General features: G+C 48.9%; 1 pseudogene; it reads right to left on the bottom strand.

Moving 5' to 3' along the window:
• Positions 1–11,398: 11,398 nt before the first annotated feature.
• LOC123409227 lies at positions 11,399–13,518 on the bottom strand (annotated as a pseudogene).
• Positions 13,519–13,921: the final 403 nt, after the last annotated feature.

Raw genomic sequence — 13,921 nt, 5'->3', positions numbered from 1 at the left:
TGGTTCTTTTGATTGTAATTGTTCATGTCCGAGCGTGATTGAGAAGCACAAGGAGATGCTGCCGTTGGGATTAATCGGCCATTCAGAACTCTGTCGGTCGTGAACAACTTTCTTATTGCTGTTGGTTCCATCGCTAGCTAGCTTCTATTGGCACTAATATTCACTTTTGAACGACAGTAATATTGCTTCTATTGCACATGTTTGCTTGGATCTAAATAAAAACATGTCCCGTATGTGTATTATTTTATTTTTGCTTCCGATGGAACAAAAAATTTCATCCACCGACAAAAAATTGCTTCTATTGGAATCAAAATTTGGTTGGACCAAACAAAAAATAAGGTCCAAGAGCTTTGCTTCCATGTAACATAACTTACATCACCGAATACCACATGTGAGATTAAGTCTCATATATCAAGAAAATATTGCTTCCATCGAGTACAAAAGTATTTCCATAACAGAACTAATATGCTTCTAACCAAACATAAGTTTGTTTCCGTCCTACAAATTTGCTTCTTTCAAGGCACTAATGCCTAGTAGTACATTGCTTCTAAGTTCACATCGTATGTTTCATAGACTAGACTTGCTTCCATTCATATAGTTTGCATCTCGTGTTGAATACATCGATCATGGATAATCTCACATGCATTGTGAGCTCCTTGTCGTCAACAAGGTAGCAACATATTGGCCTTAGTGAAGTTGGCATCATTGGACATGAGCATTATGCTAGATACAATGAGGCGTGACTTGAATGAGATACAGACAAATGTGTATACAATAGAAGCAATTCACTCAAAGAAGCATCATTAGTAGTTAAGCACATAGGCAGTGGTTGAAGCAAAAATGCATGTACGATAAAACAAGCACAAATTTCATATTGGAAGCAAAAAAATACATATATCAGATTGGGATGCATGTTCTGTAATCGAAGCATATGACATTGAAATGAAGTAAACTAAGATCGTGGCTAACAAGGGGATGCATATTTTGTGTCACCTATGGAAGAAAACTCTATAGGATGAATAAGCATATGTATTGCAGTTCAGAAGCTCCATAACTAATAAGAACACATTGCCAATGCTTAAAGCAGGAATTCACTACCATGGAAACATGTATAAGAAAAAATTAGAAGCATCTTGTATGTTCTCCATGGAAACATCAGTGAGAAACAATGAAAGCATGCATATGCATTGTTGAAACAAAAAAATCGCTGCAAGAAAAACATAGTACAAAACTTTTATTAAATGAAGCAACGCTGGCCTATGCTGAAGAACAAGATAATATTGGTTGAAGCAGTTGAAGTGTTATTCAGAAGCAAAATTTGTATGAACCATGAAAATATGCTATATAGATATGATTCATCTTTGGTGAAAGCATAAAACATTGAAAATGGAAACAAAAATTTATAGCCTGAAGAAACATGTGTATTGCAGTTTAGTAGACCATGAATAAAGAAGCATGCAAAGAGAGCTCAGGGAACAAAATAAGTGTTATTTGGAAGCATGAAAATTTGAAACTAGAACAAACTTGAATATGAATCATGAAAAGAGTTCTCTGGGTGTAGAATGAGTGAGTAGGATCCATTACAGTGTGATTTCCATAGGAGCCAACTTAATTGGAAGCATGTATAATTGAAATGAAAACTAAATAAGGTATTGTACCCACCAACATGCACATGCATGTTTCTGCCAACTATACTGGAAATACAACAATAAGGGTTGAAACATCTACAGAAAAACTATCTATACATTTGTATTATAGTTTATAAGCTCCAGATATAGGAAGCATTCAATGGTTGCTATCTCAAAACAATTCTCAACTTCATTTGAAGAAATTCAAAACTAGAAAATAACAATGAATGCCGCCATAATATATATATGCAAGGTGGGTGATTTAAAAACCTAAAACAACTAAATTGCTTGATGATTTAATGACGCAGCACATGGATAGATCAATTTCACACCAACAATAGGCAATACTCAGAGCACAATGAGCATATGTACCAATGAATATCAGCACCCAATATATTAGATACCTAATTTCCATGCTAAAATTAAAGATCATCAAATCGAGAATACTAGGAACCAAGAATAAACAATGATGGAATGGGGGACAACTGAAACTGATGCAGTGCAATACCTTCTACTATGAGGACATGCTTCAAATAGGGGGAAAGAACCAGAGGCCTCTGTTTGTTCTCTAGCAGCCGGTTGAGCCTCTGGCTAACCTGTTGAAGCATCGAGTGCGGGAAGAGCTGGCGGGCACAACCGTGTAATGCTGGGTTGATGCACCAACAAGGTTACCCTGATGTCTATCAATAGTGTGGCAGATGGGAGGAGGGAGGAGCAGAGGAGCAGATCTGGGCATTGATGGTGTGTGAGATGGAGGTAGGAAGAGCAGGGGAACAAATCTGAGCAGAGAGGGTGGATTGTCTGGCTGGTGGCGAGCAATCAACACAGCATGATGTGTAGTAGATGTGAACTGGGCGGCGCAATCGGAGACTACATCGGCAGTGCGGTTGACGGCGAGCTCAATGGAGATGCGTGAGGAGAGAGAGAGAAACGGGGTTCTCGGGAGATAATTGATGATTGATTAGTGGATGCGTGATATGCGGGTGGTTGGCACCAATGCAAAATGGAAATATCTCTACCATGAGATTAAGCTGGAACCAACGGATGTGAGGTAGTCTGACGCCTGGTTTAATCAGACTACTCGTAGAAAGCGTTCACGAATATAAAAATTGAGGGAAATAGAACAAATGTGGATACACAATTAAGAAGAAATAAAAATCTAGAACATACGATTTTTGTGAGATAATAATCCACAAATATCCTACAACAATTATTAAACATGTGAGAATTACCAAAGTGACACTCTGATTTTTTATAAAGAGCAATGATATTGTGAAAAAAATGAAATTTCAAGGAAACTCACTAATTATTATTTAGACCTTTCTTAAAGATTCATCACATTTTAATTTATTTGTCCACATGGTTTGCAATTTTATTTTGGAATTTGTGAATCTTTTCAAAAATAATTCTCGTATTCAGGTGACCTTTTTTGTGATGGGCAACTTATGGCTGTGGAGCTAATTTATTTCTTAAACAATGATACATTGTTCTTTCCAGATTCAGATGGGACAACGGATGCCAAGATAGGTTAGAAAAGTACACCACTAGCAAATCGGTATGGTATTATTCCACCTTATCTTAAGATGGGTTAGATGGGACGCATAATAATCTGATTATTTTGGGCGCACCACCAAACTGCATTAGACAGAGCCCCTCTGATCCTATCCGTGAACCAGATTGACATGTCAATCCTGTCGGATCGCACATGAGCTGAAAGTTCTGGTGACAACGTATATACCATAAATATTCCTGCATTCCAAGCGTTTTGAAATGAACCGAATGGTCCATGGATGCATGATACTTCCTGTGTTTTTAAATAATTGTAGTTAACAAAAATTAATCTAGTTTTTTCAACTACAATTATTTAGGAATAGATGAAGTACTCTCTAACCATAAGTATTTAGTAACAGAGAAAGTATATTTTTTTTTCAACAAACCAATGGCTACTACCTCTTTTAACACGGTATCAGTATTTCAATACAATATACACAGGATTTGGTCATTGGATGTTGACTCTTATAAATACATACATACACTTATTCCATAAACGCACACACACTCTAACCCTAATATCTAATTATTGAGTATGTATTTGTGCTGCACGTGTATTAAAGTTGTGGCCCACCTCCTAGTCTTATATAGTTGATGTAGAGGTCTTCCCTTGTATTATATATACGTGCACCAGCACCCCTAATCAATACATCGTATTGTAAATTATCTCTTCACATGGTATCATCTTTTTCGGTCTAACCCTAGGGTAGTCGCCGCCGCCGCCACCTCGCCTCCCCGCGTCGTCGCCGCCGCCGCCGCGCCCCACCTCCGCACCTGTCGCCGCCGCGCTCCTCTCCCTCCTTCCACACGTCGCCGCCGCAGTGCCGCTTCCGCTCTCCCGCGCACGCTGCATCTGCTGCTAGCCCGCGTCTCGCCCGCCTCACCGCGTGCCCGCCCGCACGCATCTCGCCAGCGCCGCGCTACACCAGCAGCCGTGCCGGTTCCCCGCTGCAGCCGCGCCTCGCTGCTGATTCCCATCTCCTCTTCCAACCCTAACCCTAGCCGCTCCCCACACGCTGCCGCCATGTCGTCGCCTTACTCCCCCGACTCCTCCACCACCCACTCGTCCAACCCATTCGCTGGTCCCGAGCCCTCCGCCGCAGCCATCCATGACCTCAACATTGAGGCCCGGGTCCCCATCTGTCTCGACAGCTCCAGCACATCGTACTACACGTGGAAGACCTACTTCAACCTCGTCTTCCGCGAGTACTATCTCACCGAGCATATCGACGGTTCCATGGACAACGCTGCTACCTCTTGAACTTGCGTTGCTTTTTCCCTTGAAGAGGAAAGGGTGATGCAGCACATTAGCAGTAAGTATTTCTCTCAGTTTGAGAACCAAGGTATCAGTCCAGTAGGAGAATCAAGCCAAGTGTCCAGAGTACCTGCGCAAACACAAACGAGCTTGCACCCAACGATATAAAGGGGTTGTCAATCCCTTCAAGATTGATTGCAAAGTGAGATCTGAAGGCGGAAAGTACAACGAAGTAAAAGTGTAAGTATGAAAATATGAGGTGAAGTAGACCCGGGGGCCATAGTGGTCACTAGAGGCTTCTCTCAAGATAGCAAATATTACGGTGGACGAACAAATTACCGTCGAGCAATTGATAGAACCGCGCAAAGTCATGACGATATCTAAGGCAATGATCATACATATATGCATCACGTCCGAGACAAGTAGACCGATACTTTCTGCATCTACTACTATTACTCCACACATCGACCGCTATCCAGCATGCATCTAGTGTATTGAGTTCATGACGAACAGAGTAACGCCTTAAGCAAGATGACATGAAGTAGAGGGATAAACTCAAACTAATGATGTAAACCCCATCTTTTTACCCTTGATGGCCCTTCTATGACTGGGTGAGGTCACCGCACGGTATAAACCCAAAACCAAGCACTTCTCCCATTGCAAGAATCATAGATCAAGTTGGCCAAACAAAACCCACAACTCGAAGAGAATTACAAGGATACGAAATCATGCATATAAGAGATCAGAAGAAACTCAAATAAGATTCATACATAATCTGATCATAAATCCACAATTCATCGGATCTCGACAAACACACTGCAAAAGAAGATCATGGAGAACTTTGTATTGAAGATCCAAGAGAGAAGAAGCCATCTAGCTACTAGCTATGGACCCAAAGGTCTATGGTGAACTACTCATGCATCATCGGAGAGGCAATGGTGTTGATGAAGAAGCCCTCCGTATCTGAATCCCCCCTCCGACAGGGCACCAGAACGTGCCCTAGATGGGATCTTGCGGAGACACAAGCTTACGGCGGCGGAAAAGTATTCTCGTGGATCTCTCTCGTGGTTTTTGATTTTTCAGGGATTTATAGGCGGAAGAAGTAGTGCAGACGAGCCACAGGGGGCCCATAAGCCTGCTAGGCGCGCCCCCTGGCCGCGCCTAGGGGGCTTGTGGCCTCCCCTGGTGGCCTCTGCCTTGGTTCTCACGTCCCGTGCGTATATTCTGTTCCGGAAAAATCTTTTCGGAAGTTTTATTCCGTTTGGAATCCGTTTAATATTCTCCTCTGAAAAGGGTCAAAAACACGGAAGAAATAGGAACTGTCACTTGGCACTGAGTTAATAAGTTAGTCCCCAAAAAGATATAAAAGGCATACAAAACATCCAAAGTTTGACAAGATAATAGCATGGAACCATCAAAAATTATAGATACGTTGGAGACGTATCAACCGCGTATATGCGCGACGACCCGGAGTGGTCCGCCATCGAGGCCACGATCATCCGTTGGTTCTACCAGACAGTCTCGAAGGACATTTTCCACACGGGTGTCGCCGACGACGACGATGCCTGCACCGTGTGGGCCAAGATCAACGCGCTCTTCACGGACAACAAACTCCAACACCTTGTTTTCTTGCAGCAGGAGTTCTTCGGCTGTCACCAGGACAACGCCACCATCGACGAGTACTGCATGAGGCTCAAGATGATCGCCGACGAGCTTCGCGACAACGGCGCCAAGGTCTCTGACGACCTCATGCTGAGCACCCTCACCGCCGGTCTTAATGAGGACTTTGGCAACGCAGCGTCCAACCTCACCTAGATGCCGCAACCCACTTTCCAGCGCGTCGTCGCGTACCTCAAACTTGAGGAGCGCCGGATGACGAAGCTGAAGCAGCGGGTCCCGCACACCGCTCTCGCCGCCGGCACCACCCGCGGCGGCCCTGCTCCTCCGACCGCCCCCCGCCAGTCCGCGTCGTCCGCACCCGCCGGCTACTAGCCGCTGCCGCCCGCTCCGCCCGCGCCCCCAAGACCTCCCCAACAGCCGCAAGGTGGCGGGGGCCGGCGCAACCGGCGGGGTGGTGGGGGCCGCTGCCAGCAGCAGCCGCAGCAGCAGCAGGCGCCGGGCGCAGGGGGGCGCCCCACGTCCAGCCGCTGCCTCCTCCGTGGGCCGCCGGGCAGAACACGTGGATGGGCGTTGTCCACGCCTACCACATGCCCGTCCCGCAGCCTCTTGCACCGGGTCTCCTTGGCCCCAGTCTAGTGGGCCACCAGGCGTTCGCCGCCGCCTCCTACCAGCCCTACAGCGCCCCGCTAGCGCCGCCACCCCTCGGCGGTTACGGCGCGCCCACCCAGGCGCCACCCTACGGAGGCCTGCTGCCGTCGCCGGCACCTGCACCATGGGACCCGGCCCTCCTGGCCGCCCTACACTCGGCGCCATCGCCGAGCAACTATGGCGGTGGAGGCAACTGGTACATGGACTCGGGTGCTACTGCGCACATGACAGCTCATCCCGGTAACCTATCCTCTTCCACTCCCGTTCACACACCCACTCGTATCACCGTTGGCAACAGATCTTCTTTACCTATCACCCATGTCGGTAGGACTAGTTTTCCCTCTAGTTCCACACCTATCACTATGTCTAATGTCCTTGTCTCCCCTGAATTAGTCACTAGTCTAGTTTCCGTTAAATGTCTTACCCGTGAGAATCCACTTACTGTTGAATTTGACGGTGTTGGTTTTTCTGTGAAGGACGCCCGCACCCGGATGGTGCTGCTCCGATATGATAGCCCTGACGATCTCTATCCCGTGCATGCCGGCGCCTCCACTTCCACAACCATCGCTCTCTCCGCCGGCGTCGACTTTTGGCACGCTCGCTTGGGCCACCCCAACCCTGCCGTTTTGCGTCAGATCCTTAGGAGTTTTTCTTTCTCATGTAATAAGCTCGACGAGCATACTTGTGAGGCTTGTCGCTTAGGCAAGCATGTGCATCTTCCCTTTAGTGCGTCTACTTCAGTTTCCACCTTTCCGTTCCAATTGGTTGATAGTGATGTTTGGACGTCTCCCGTTGCGAGTAACACGGGCTATCTATACTATTTGGTGATCTTAGATGATTATTCTCATTATGTGTGGACTTTTCCTCTTCGTTGTAAATCCGATGGGTTAGCCACACTCACCGCCTTTTATTCCTACGTCACCACTCAGTTCGGTCACCCCATACTTGCACTCCAAACCGATAACGACAAAGAGTTTGACAATGTCGCTCTTCGCTCACTTCTCACCTCTCACGACACCATCTTCCGCCTGACTTGTCCCTACACCTCACAGCAGAACGGCCGTGCCGAGCGCATTCTCCGCACTCTTAATGATTGCGTTCGCACGTTGCTTTTCCACGCCAACGTGCCCGCTCGGTTCTGGCCTGATGCCCTTGCCACCGCCTCTCTCTTAGTCAACATTCGTCCGTGTCATCCCCGGTGGAACTATGCCCCTCACCACCTTCTCTTCGGTACACCACCATCCTATGATGGTCTTCGCATATTTGCGTGTCTTTGTTACCCTAGCACCGCAGCCACTACGCCACACAAGCTCGCACCCCGCTCCGTCCCATGCATCTTCCTTGGCTACCCTCCCAACACCAAAGGTTACTGGTGCTATGATCCTGTCACCCATCGTGTGTAGACCTCGAGGCACGTGTACTTCGTCGAGACGGTGTTTCCTTTTTTTCAGGTTCCCCCGGCCACGGCTCCTTCAGCTCCGGCCCCCGCGCCCCTACCTGGAGCGATGCGCAGCGGCACCCCCCGGCCCGGCGCCTTCTGCCACCCCTCACGAGTTCTCGACTCCCTCACCCGAGGTTGAGTCCGACCGGGCCCCCAGGTCCCCGGCTCCCTCGCACGAGGTCGAGCCAGCGGGACTACCACCCGCCACCTCGGCCGGTGCCGCCACTCCTGCGACGGGCTTCTCCTCGACCTTGCCCGTTACCTCCTCCGCGGCTGGTTCGGCTGGCGCTGTCGCGGCTCCTGTTGCCATGGCCCCCGACCCTGCCGCCGCCGCGGGCGCCCCCGCTGTGGCCGTGGCCCCTGCCGCCGCTGTGGCACCCGCTGCCCTCGCCGACACGGTCACCCGTGCCCGTGCAGGCATGCATCGGCCGAGCACACGCTACTCCTCCTACGAGTATGCGTGCGCTGCCTCGACATCGGCGCCCTCACCCGTCCCCACCTCTGCTCGTGCCGCCCTTCGGGATCCCCATTGGCTGGCTGCGATGCAGGAGGAGTTCGACGCCCTGCAACGTGACCGTACGTGGCAGCTTGTTCCGCGACCCTCTCGTGCCAATATCATCTCTGGCAAGTGGGTGTTTCGCCACAAGACTCGCTCGGACGGTTCTCTCGAGCGCTACAAGGCTCGATGGGTGGTTCGCAGTTTTCGGCAGCGCGAGGGCGTGGACTTCACCGACACCTTCGCCCCGGTTGTGAAACCAGGCACGATCTCGCGCGCCTCGCATGTGCATCAGTTCGACGTTTCCTACGCCTTCTTGCATGGTCATCTCGCCGAGCAGGTGTTCTGTGAGCAGCCCACTTGTTTCGTCGACGCCGAGCACCCCGACTTCATGTGCTTGCTCTCCCGCTCTCTTTACGGGTTGAAGCAGGCGCCCTGGGCTTGGTACTAGTGTATCGCAGCCTTTCTGCAGTCTCTGGCCTTTCAGTCCGATGCTTCACTCTTTGTATATCATCAGGGAGCTGCCACTGCATATTTGCTGCTCTACGTCGATGACATCATCCTCACGACATCCGCCCCCGATCTCCTTCAGCGGCTGACTGCTCGTCTACGTGATGAGTTCGCCCTCAAGACTTGGGCCCCAACACTACTTTCTCGGCATCGAGGTGATCCGCCGGGCTGACGGTTTCTTTCTACATCAGCAGAAGTACGCCCACGAGCTTCTTGAGCGTGCCGGTATGCTTAACTGCATGCCGGCGCCCACCCCCGTCGACACGAAGGCGAAGGTCTCTGCTCTGGAGGGGTCTCTTGCATCCGATGGAGCGTTTTATCGCTCTATCGTCGGTGCTTTACAGTATTTGACGCTGACTCGCCCCGACCTACAGTATGCTGTTCAGCAGGTGTGCCTCCACATGCACGCCCCGCGTGACTCTCACTGGACTCTGGTGAAGTGTATTCTCCATTACATACGCAACACCATGTCCTTGGGACTCACCCTGACGGCCTCCGCCTCCACTGACCTCGTGGCCTACTCGGATGCTGATTGGGCTGGCTGTCCTGACACGCGACGCTCTACGTCAGGCTACTGTGTCTACCTTGGGCCCTCGTTGATCTCCTGGTCATCGAAGCGGCAGCCCACGGTCTCCCGCTCCAGCGCCGAGGCAGAGTATCGCGCCGTGGCTAATGCCGTGGCCGAATGCTCTTGGATACGTCAGCTGCTCCAGGAGTTGCTTTGTGATGTTCACAAGGCCACTCTCGTCTACTGCGATAATGTCAGCGCGGTCTACCTCTCCGCCAACCCGGTGCACCATCAACAGACGAAGCATATTGAGCTCGATATTCACTTCGTGCGCGAGGAGGTTGCCCCTCGTCGTGTTCGGGTTCTCCACGTGCCGACGGCTCAACAGTTTACTGATGTGATGACTAAGGGATTGCCTACTCCCGTCTTCGAGGAGTTTCGGTCCAGTCTCTGTGTCTCCGGCGACGCTTCGACTGCGGGGTGGGGGGGGGGGTGGGGTGGGGTGTTGGGTATGTATTTGTGTTGCACGTGTATTGGAGTTGTGGCTCACCTCCTAGTCTTGTATAGTTGAGGTAGAGGTCTTCCCTTGTATTATATATACGTGCACCAGCACCCCTAATCAATACATCGTATTGCAAATTATCTCTCCACAGTAATCATTCTCGGCTCACTATGAATCTTCCTGTTCGGTTTATGGTTTTGCCTACTGAAAAATCATGTGCGACCGAACCAAAATTCTCATTTATTATGAGTAATGGACCTTGTGTGAACCCTCGTTGCGATTCATTATTTATATAATATAATAAAATGACACAAAGCTAGCTTTTGGCTTGTTACGATAGAATAAATAAATTTTGGTGAAATATTTTATTGAAGTTAAAAACAGATAAGTGGTTGTACATTTAAAAATTTCACTAGACACTACATACAAAACGAAATGAATGAATCTATAAATTTTGGTGAAATATTTTATTGAAGTTAAAAACAGATAAGTGGTTGTACATTTAAAAATTTCACTAGACACTACATACAAAACGAAATGAATGAATCTACATTTTACATCTGTAAGTATTTTTTAAGTAAAATGTTTAACAAGACTTATATTTAGAAACAAAGAGATTATCTATGAGTGCATGAGGCACTGACCGGAGAGTGTTGCGTACAAAAAAGAAAGATGCACCCGTAGGAGCTGTGACAGGCGGAAGTATCACGATACACGCTCGTGAGAGCACTTGGATCTGAGATCCTACAGCAATGGGCCGAACTACTAGACTTGCGTGTAAATATCTGATTTGGGGGCATTTTACAAAGTTCGAGAAGTTCAACATGCGGTCGTTGGATCTCAGATCCAAGGGCTCTCAGGAGCCATTATCATGGGAGCATGAGAAACCCCATATCAGCTGATACTTTCCCGTTGTGGCGGAGTTGGACAGCTCCGCGAGTGAGATTTGGACATGTTTGATAGCTTCTACTAGCAAAAAGGTCCGTGCGTTGCAACGGGAGAAATATAACCCTGAAAATTAGGTTTTCTTTTTTTACTAAAAAATAATTTGGACAAGTGTTGTGAATAAGCAAAACACATTTTGTAAGAAATTCAGTGATGTTTTAAAAACATGATGCATTCTGGTTTTACTGATGAGAGCCATTACTTTCTTTCTAGACGGGCCAATACCTTTGATTTACCGACGAATGGCCAACCTAAAAAAAAATCTAACATCAAATCTTGCAACGTGTGCATAGGTTGGGGTAGCACAAATAGATTGAATTCTTTATCTGATGAAGAATGTCTACAGCATAAAGGAAGTGTGTTTCTCACTACTGAATGTACTATATCTCTACTGAGATCATCTCAGCAACATAAGCACTAAAAACGCTTAAAAACTCATTACAAATAAAAACAAGGATTTTTGGAGTCAACTGATCGAGTTTGATGCTAGTAATTCAACAATTGCCTGCACCCGCGAATTCTGAAAATCGTCCATGGCGTTAGCCAATGCAGGCAACACCTTCTGGTGGTATTGAACCTGCAAGTCTGGGCCCAAATCTGTAGACAGCTGACCAATGGCATTGATTGCAGCCGACCGCACACGTGGATGAGGGTGTTGGATTCCATTCAGTATCATCGAAACCACCTGCTCCAAGTTTTTAAGCATAACCTGGCAGCAACAAACAACAATTGGTGAGGAGATGATCTACTTTGGTTATTTCTTACTTGCAAAAATGATAGAAGGAAACACATTTTTGTGGTATAATGCTAGCGAAGATGTTTTATAGGCATGGCAACTCAGAATTAGTAAATGAGGGATCAAGGTAAAAGTATGGAGCCACTATCTTGTTTCCATATTACAAACTTGATTTCTAGTTCAGCAATGTTAATGAATGGACATTTCTTTTAAGCATTTCAACGAAGTTTTGAAGTAACAAACTATTGCAAAGGTAATCAAAAGGTCAGAGTTATTAGGCTAACCTTTGCACATCCTTCTGCAATCTATGCAAGCGTGATGAGCGCAACATAGTGCTTCTGCCACTCTGGAGCAGAAAGATATTGTGGAAGCAGCTCAGATGCAATGGGCACGACTACATTCCCACCAATGGCGATGGCAAGGCGGTCAAGGCAATCCTGCGCCACTCCATAGTTGTTCCCTTCACCTGCATCTTCATCCTCAGTTTCCGCAGTGTGCCAGGCAGGGTCATCCTGTACATCAAGCAACATCTGCATAAGTACTTGGAAGAGCCTGCCAACAAACGGTGGGAGTCAGCGCACCATTCCTGGTGCACGCTCCCTGGCCTCAGCAAGAGTAATGACAAACTCGACAGCCAGGTGCCAAGTTCCATCCTCCAAATGTGCAGCTTCAGGAACCTGTCGCCGCAGGAACCTTGGCTCTGCACCAGCCAGCTCGACAAGCAGCTCCAGTGCCTCCTGCGCAGATGCCTCCTGGGACGAGTTGAGGCAATCCGTGCGCACCCTCATCATGGCAGGCAGCAAATCCTGCATCTTATCTCTGTCTGAGTTAGTGGGCAGGCACTGAACGAGATTGACGGCGGCGCTGAGCGCGGCGATGCGAACATCAGGCGACGTCGGGTGCGCCAGGGCAGACGCTAGAAGGTTGTGGATGGTCATCAAATGGTCGAGGAGAGACTCGGTGATGTAATCGGCGAGGCGCGCGAAGATGAGCAGCGCCGACTCCTGGAGGTTGGGCGCTTCGGGGGTGGAGGCGGCGCGGAAGAGAAAGGGCAGCAACTCGGCCCAGGTGTTCTCCGGGAGGAGGAGCGTGGCGAGCTCGGATATGGCGTCGCAAACCTTCTTGGCGATGGGCTTGGGTGGGTCGGACTGGAGCGCGGCGAGGAGGTGGGCCTTGAGCGCGACCTGGCCGTTGGGGGAGAGGACGGGCCAGAGCGGGTGCGGCGAAGGAGTCGGAGGAGGAGGTCGGGGAGAGGAGCTTGCGGAGGAGGACGACGGCCATGGCGCGAAGCTCGACGGGGATGGCCGGCACGGCGAGTGAGGAGGCGAGGCGCGGGGCTCCGGATGGGAGCCGCAGATGCCATGGATCCGTCCCGAAAACCTGACCGCGGATTGATTTCGGGAAAGCACAATGGGTTTTCTGTAAAATTATAAAAAAAGATTCGTTTTCCCACTTAAATTCGGACTACGGGTTGATTTTGAAAAAGTACAGGGGGTTTTCTATAAAATGACACGACGTACGGCAGAAGCAGTAGCTGCTTTATTCTTAAGAAAAGATTAGGTTCATCCAGGCCCGTACAATGCCATTGTGGTCCGTCGATATTTGATAACATGTGTTGCATCAAAATCTTGACAAGTCCGAGTGATGCAATTATACCTGGGTATCTCCGGCCCGGCATGGTCGGCCTGCCGAAGCCCGGCCTGAAAATCCAGGGCCTAGGCCTTATCCGCTTGCCCGTGGGCTGGGCTTGGGCCTGAGTTTTGAGCCCACTAGCTGAGCCGGGCTGGGCTTGCGCTTGACATATCTGGATTTTAAGGAAGAGTCCCGATCCATGGCTCCAGGTCCGACGGGCTTTTCAACATATGGGTCGGGCTTTGGCTTGAAAGTAGGCTCGATGGCAGGGCTTGGGCCTCAGTTTTCTGCCATGGGCTTTTCTAGGCCCGACCCAAGCCCGGCCCGACCCGGTCCATGGCTAGATATAGATGCAATCGAGCTAACGTGGGTGGGTCTCCTTGTGCAATTAAGTGCGAGCTAGTACATGCTTGTACAAAGTTGTACCTAAGTTTGCACACATGTTCTGC

The sequence above is a fragment of the Hordeum vulgare genome, chromosome 7H (genome assembly GCF_904849725.1).
Source record: "Hordeum vulgare subsp. vulgare chromosome 7H, MorexV3_pseudomolecules_assembly, whole genome shotgun sequence".
NCBI classification, from domain to species: domain Eukaryota; kingdom Viridiplantae; phylum Streptophyta; class Magnoliopsida; order Poales; family Poaceae; genus Hordeum; species Hordeum vulgare.
Note: the sequence above shows the minus strand (reverse complement) of the source record. Positions and strands in the feature narration are given on the sequence as shown.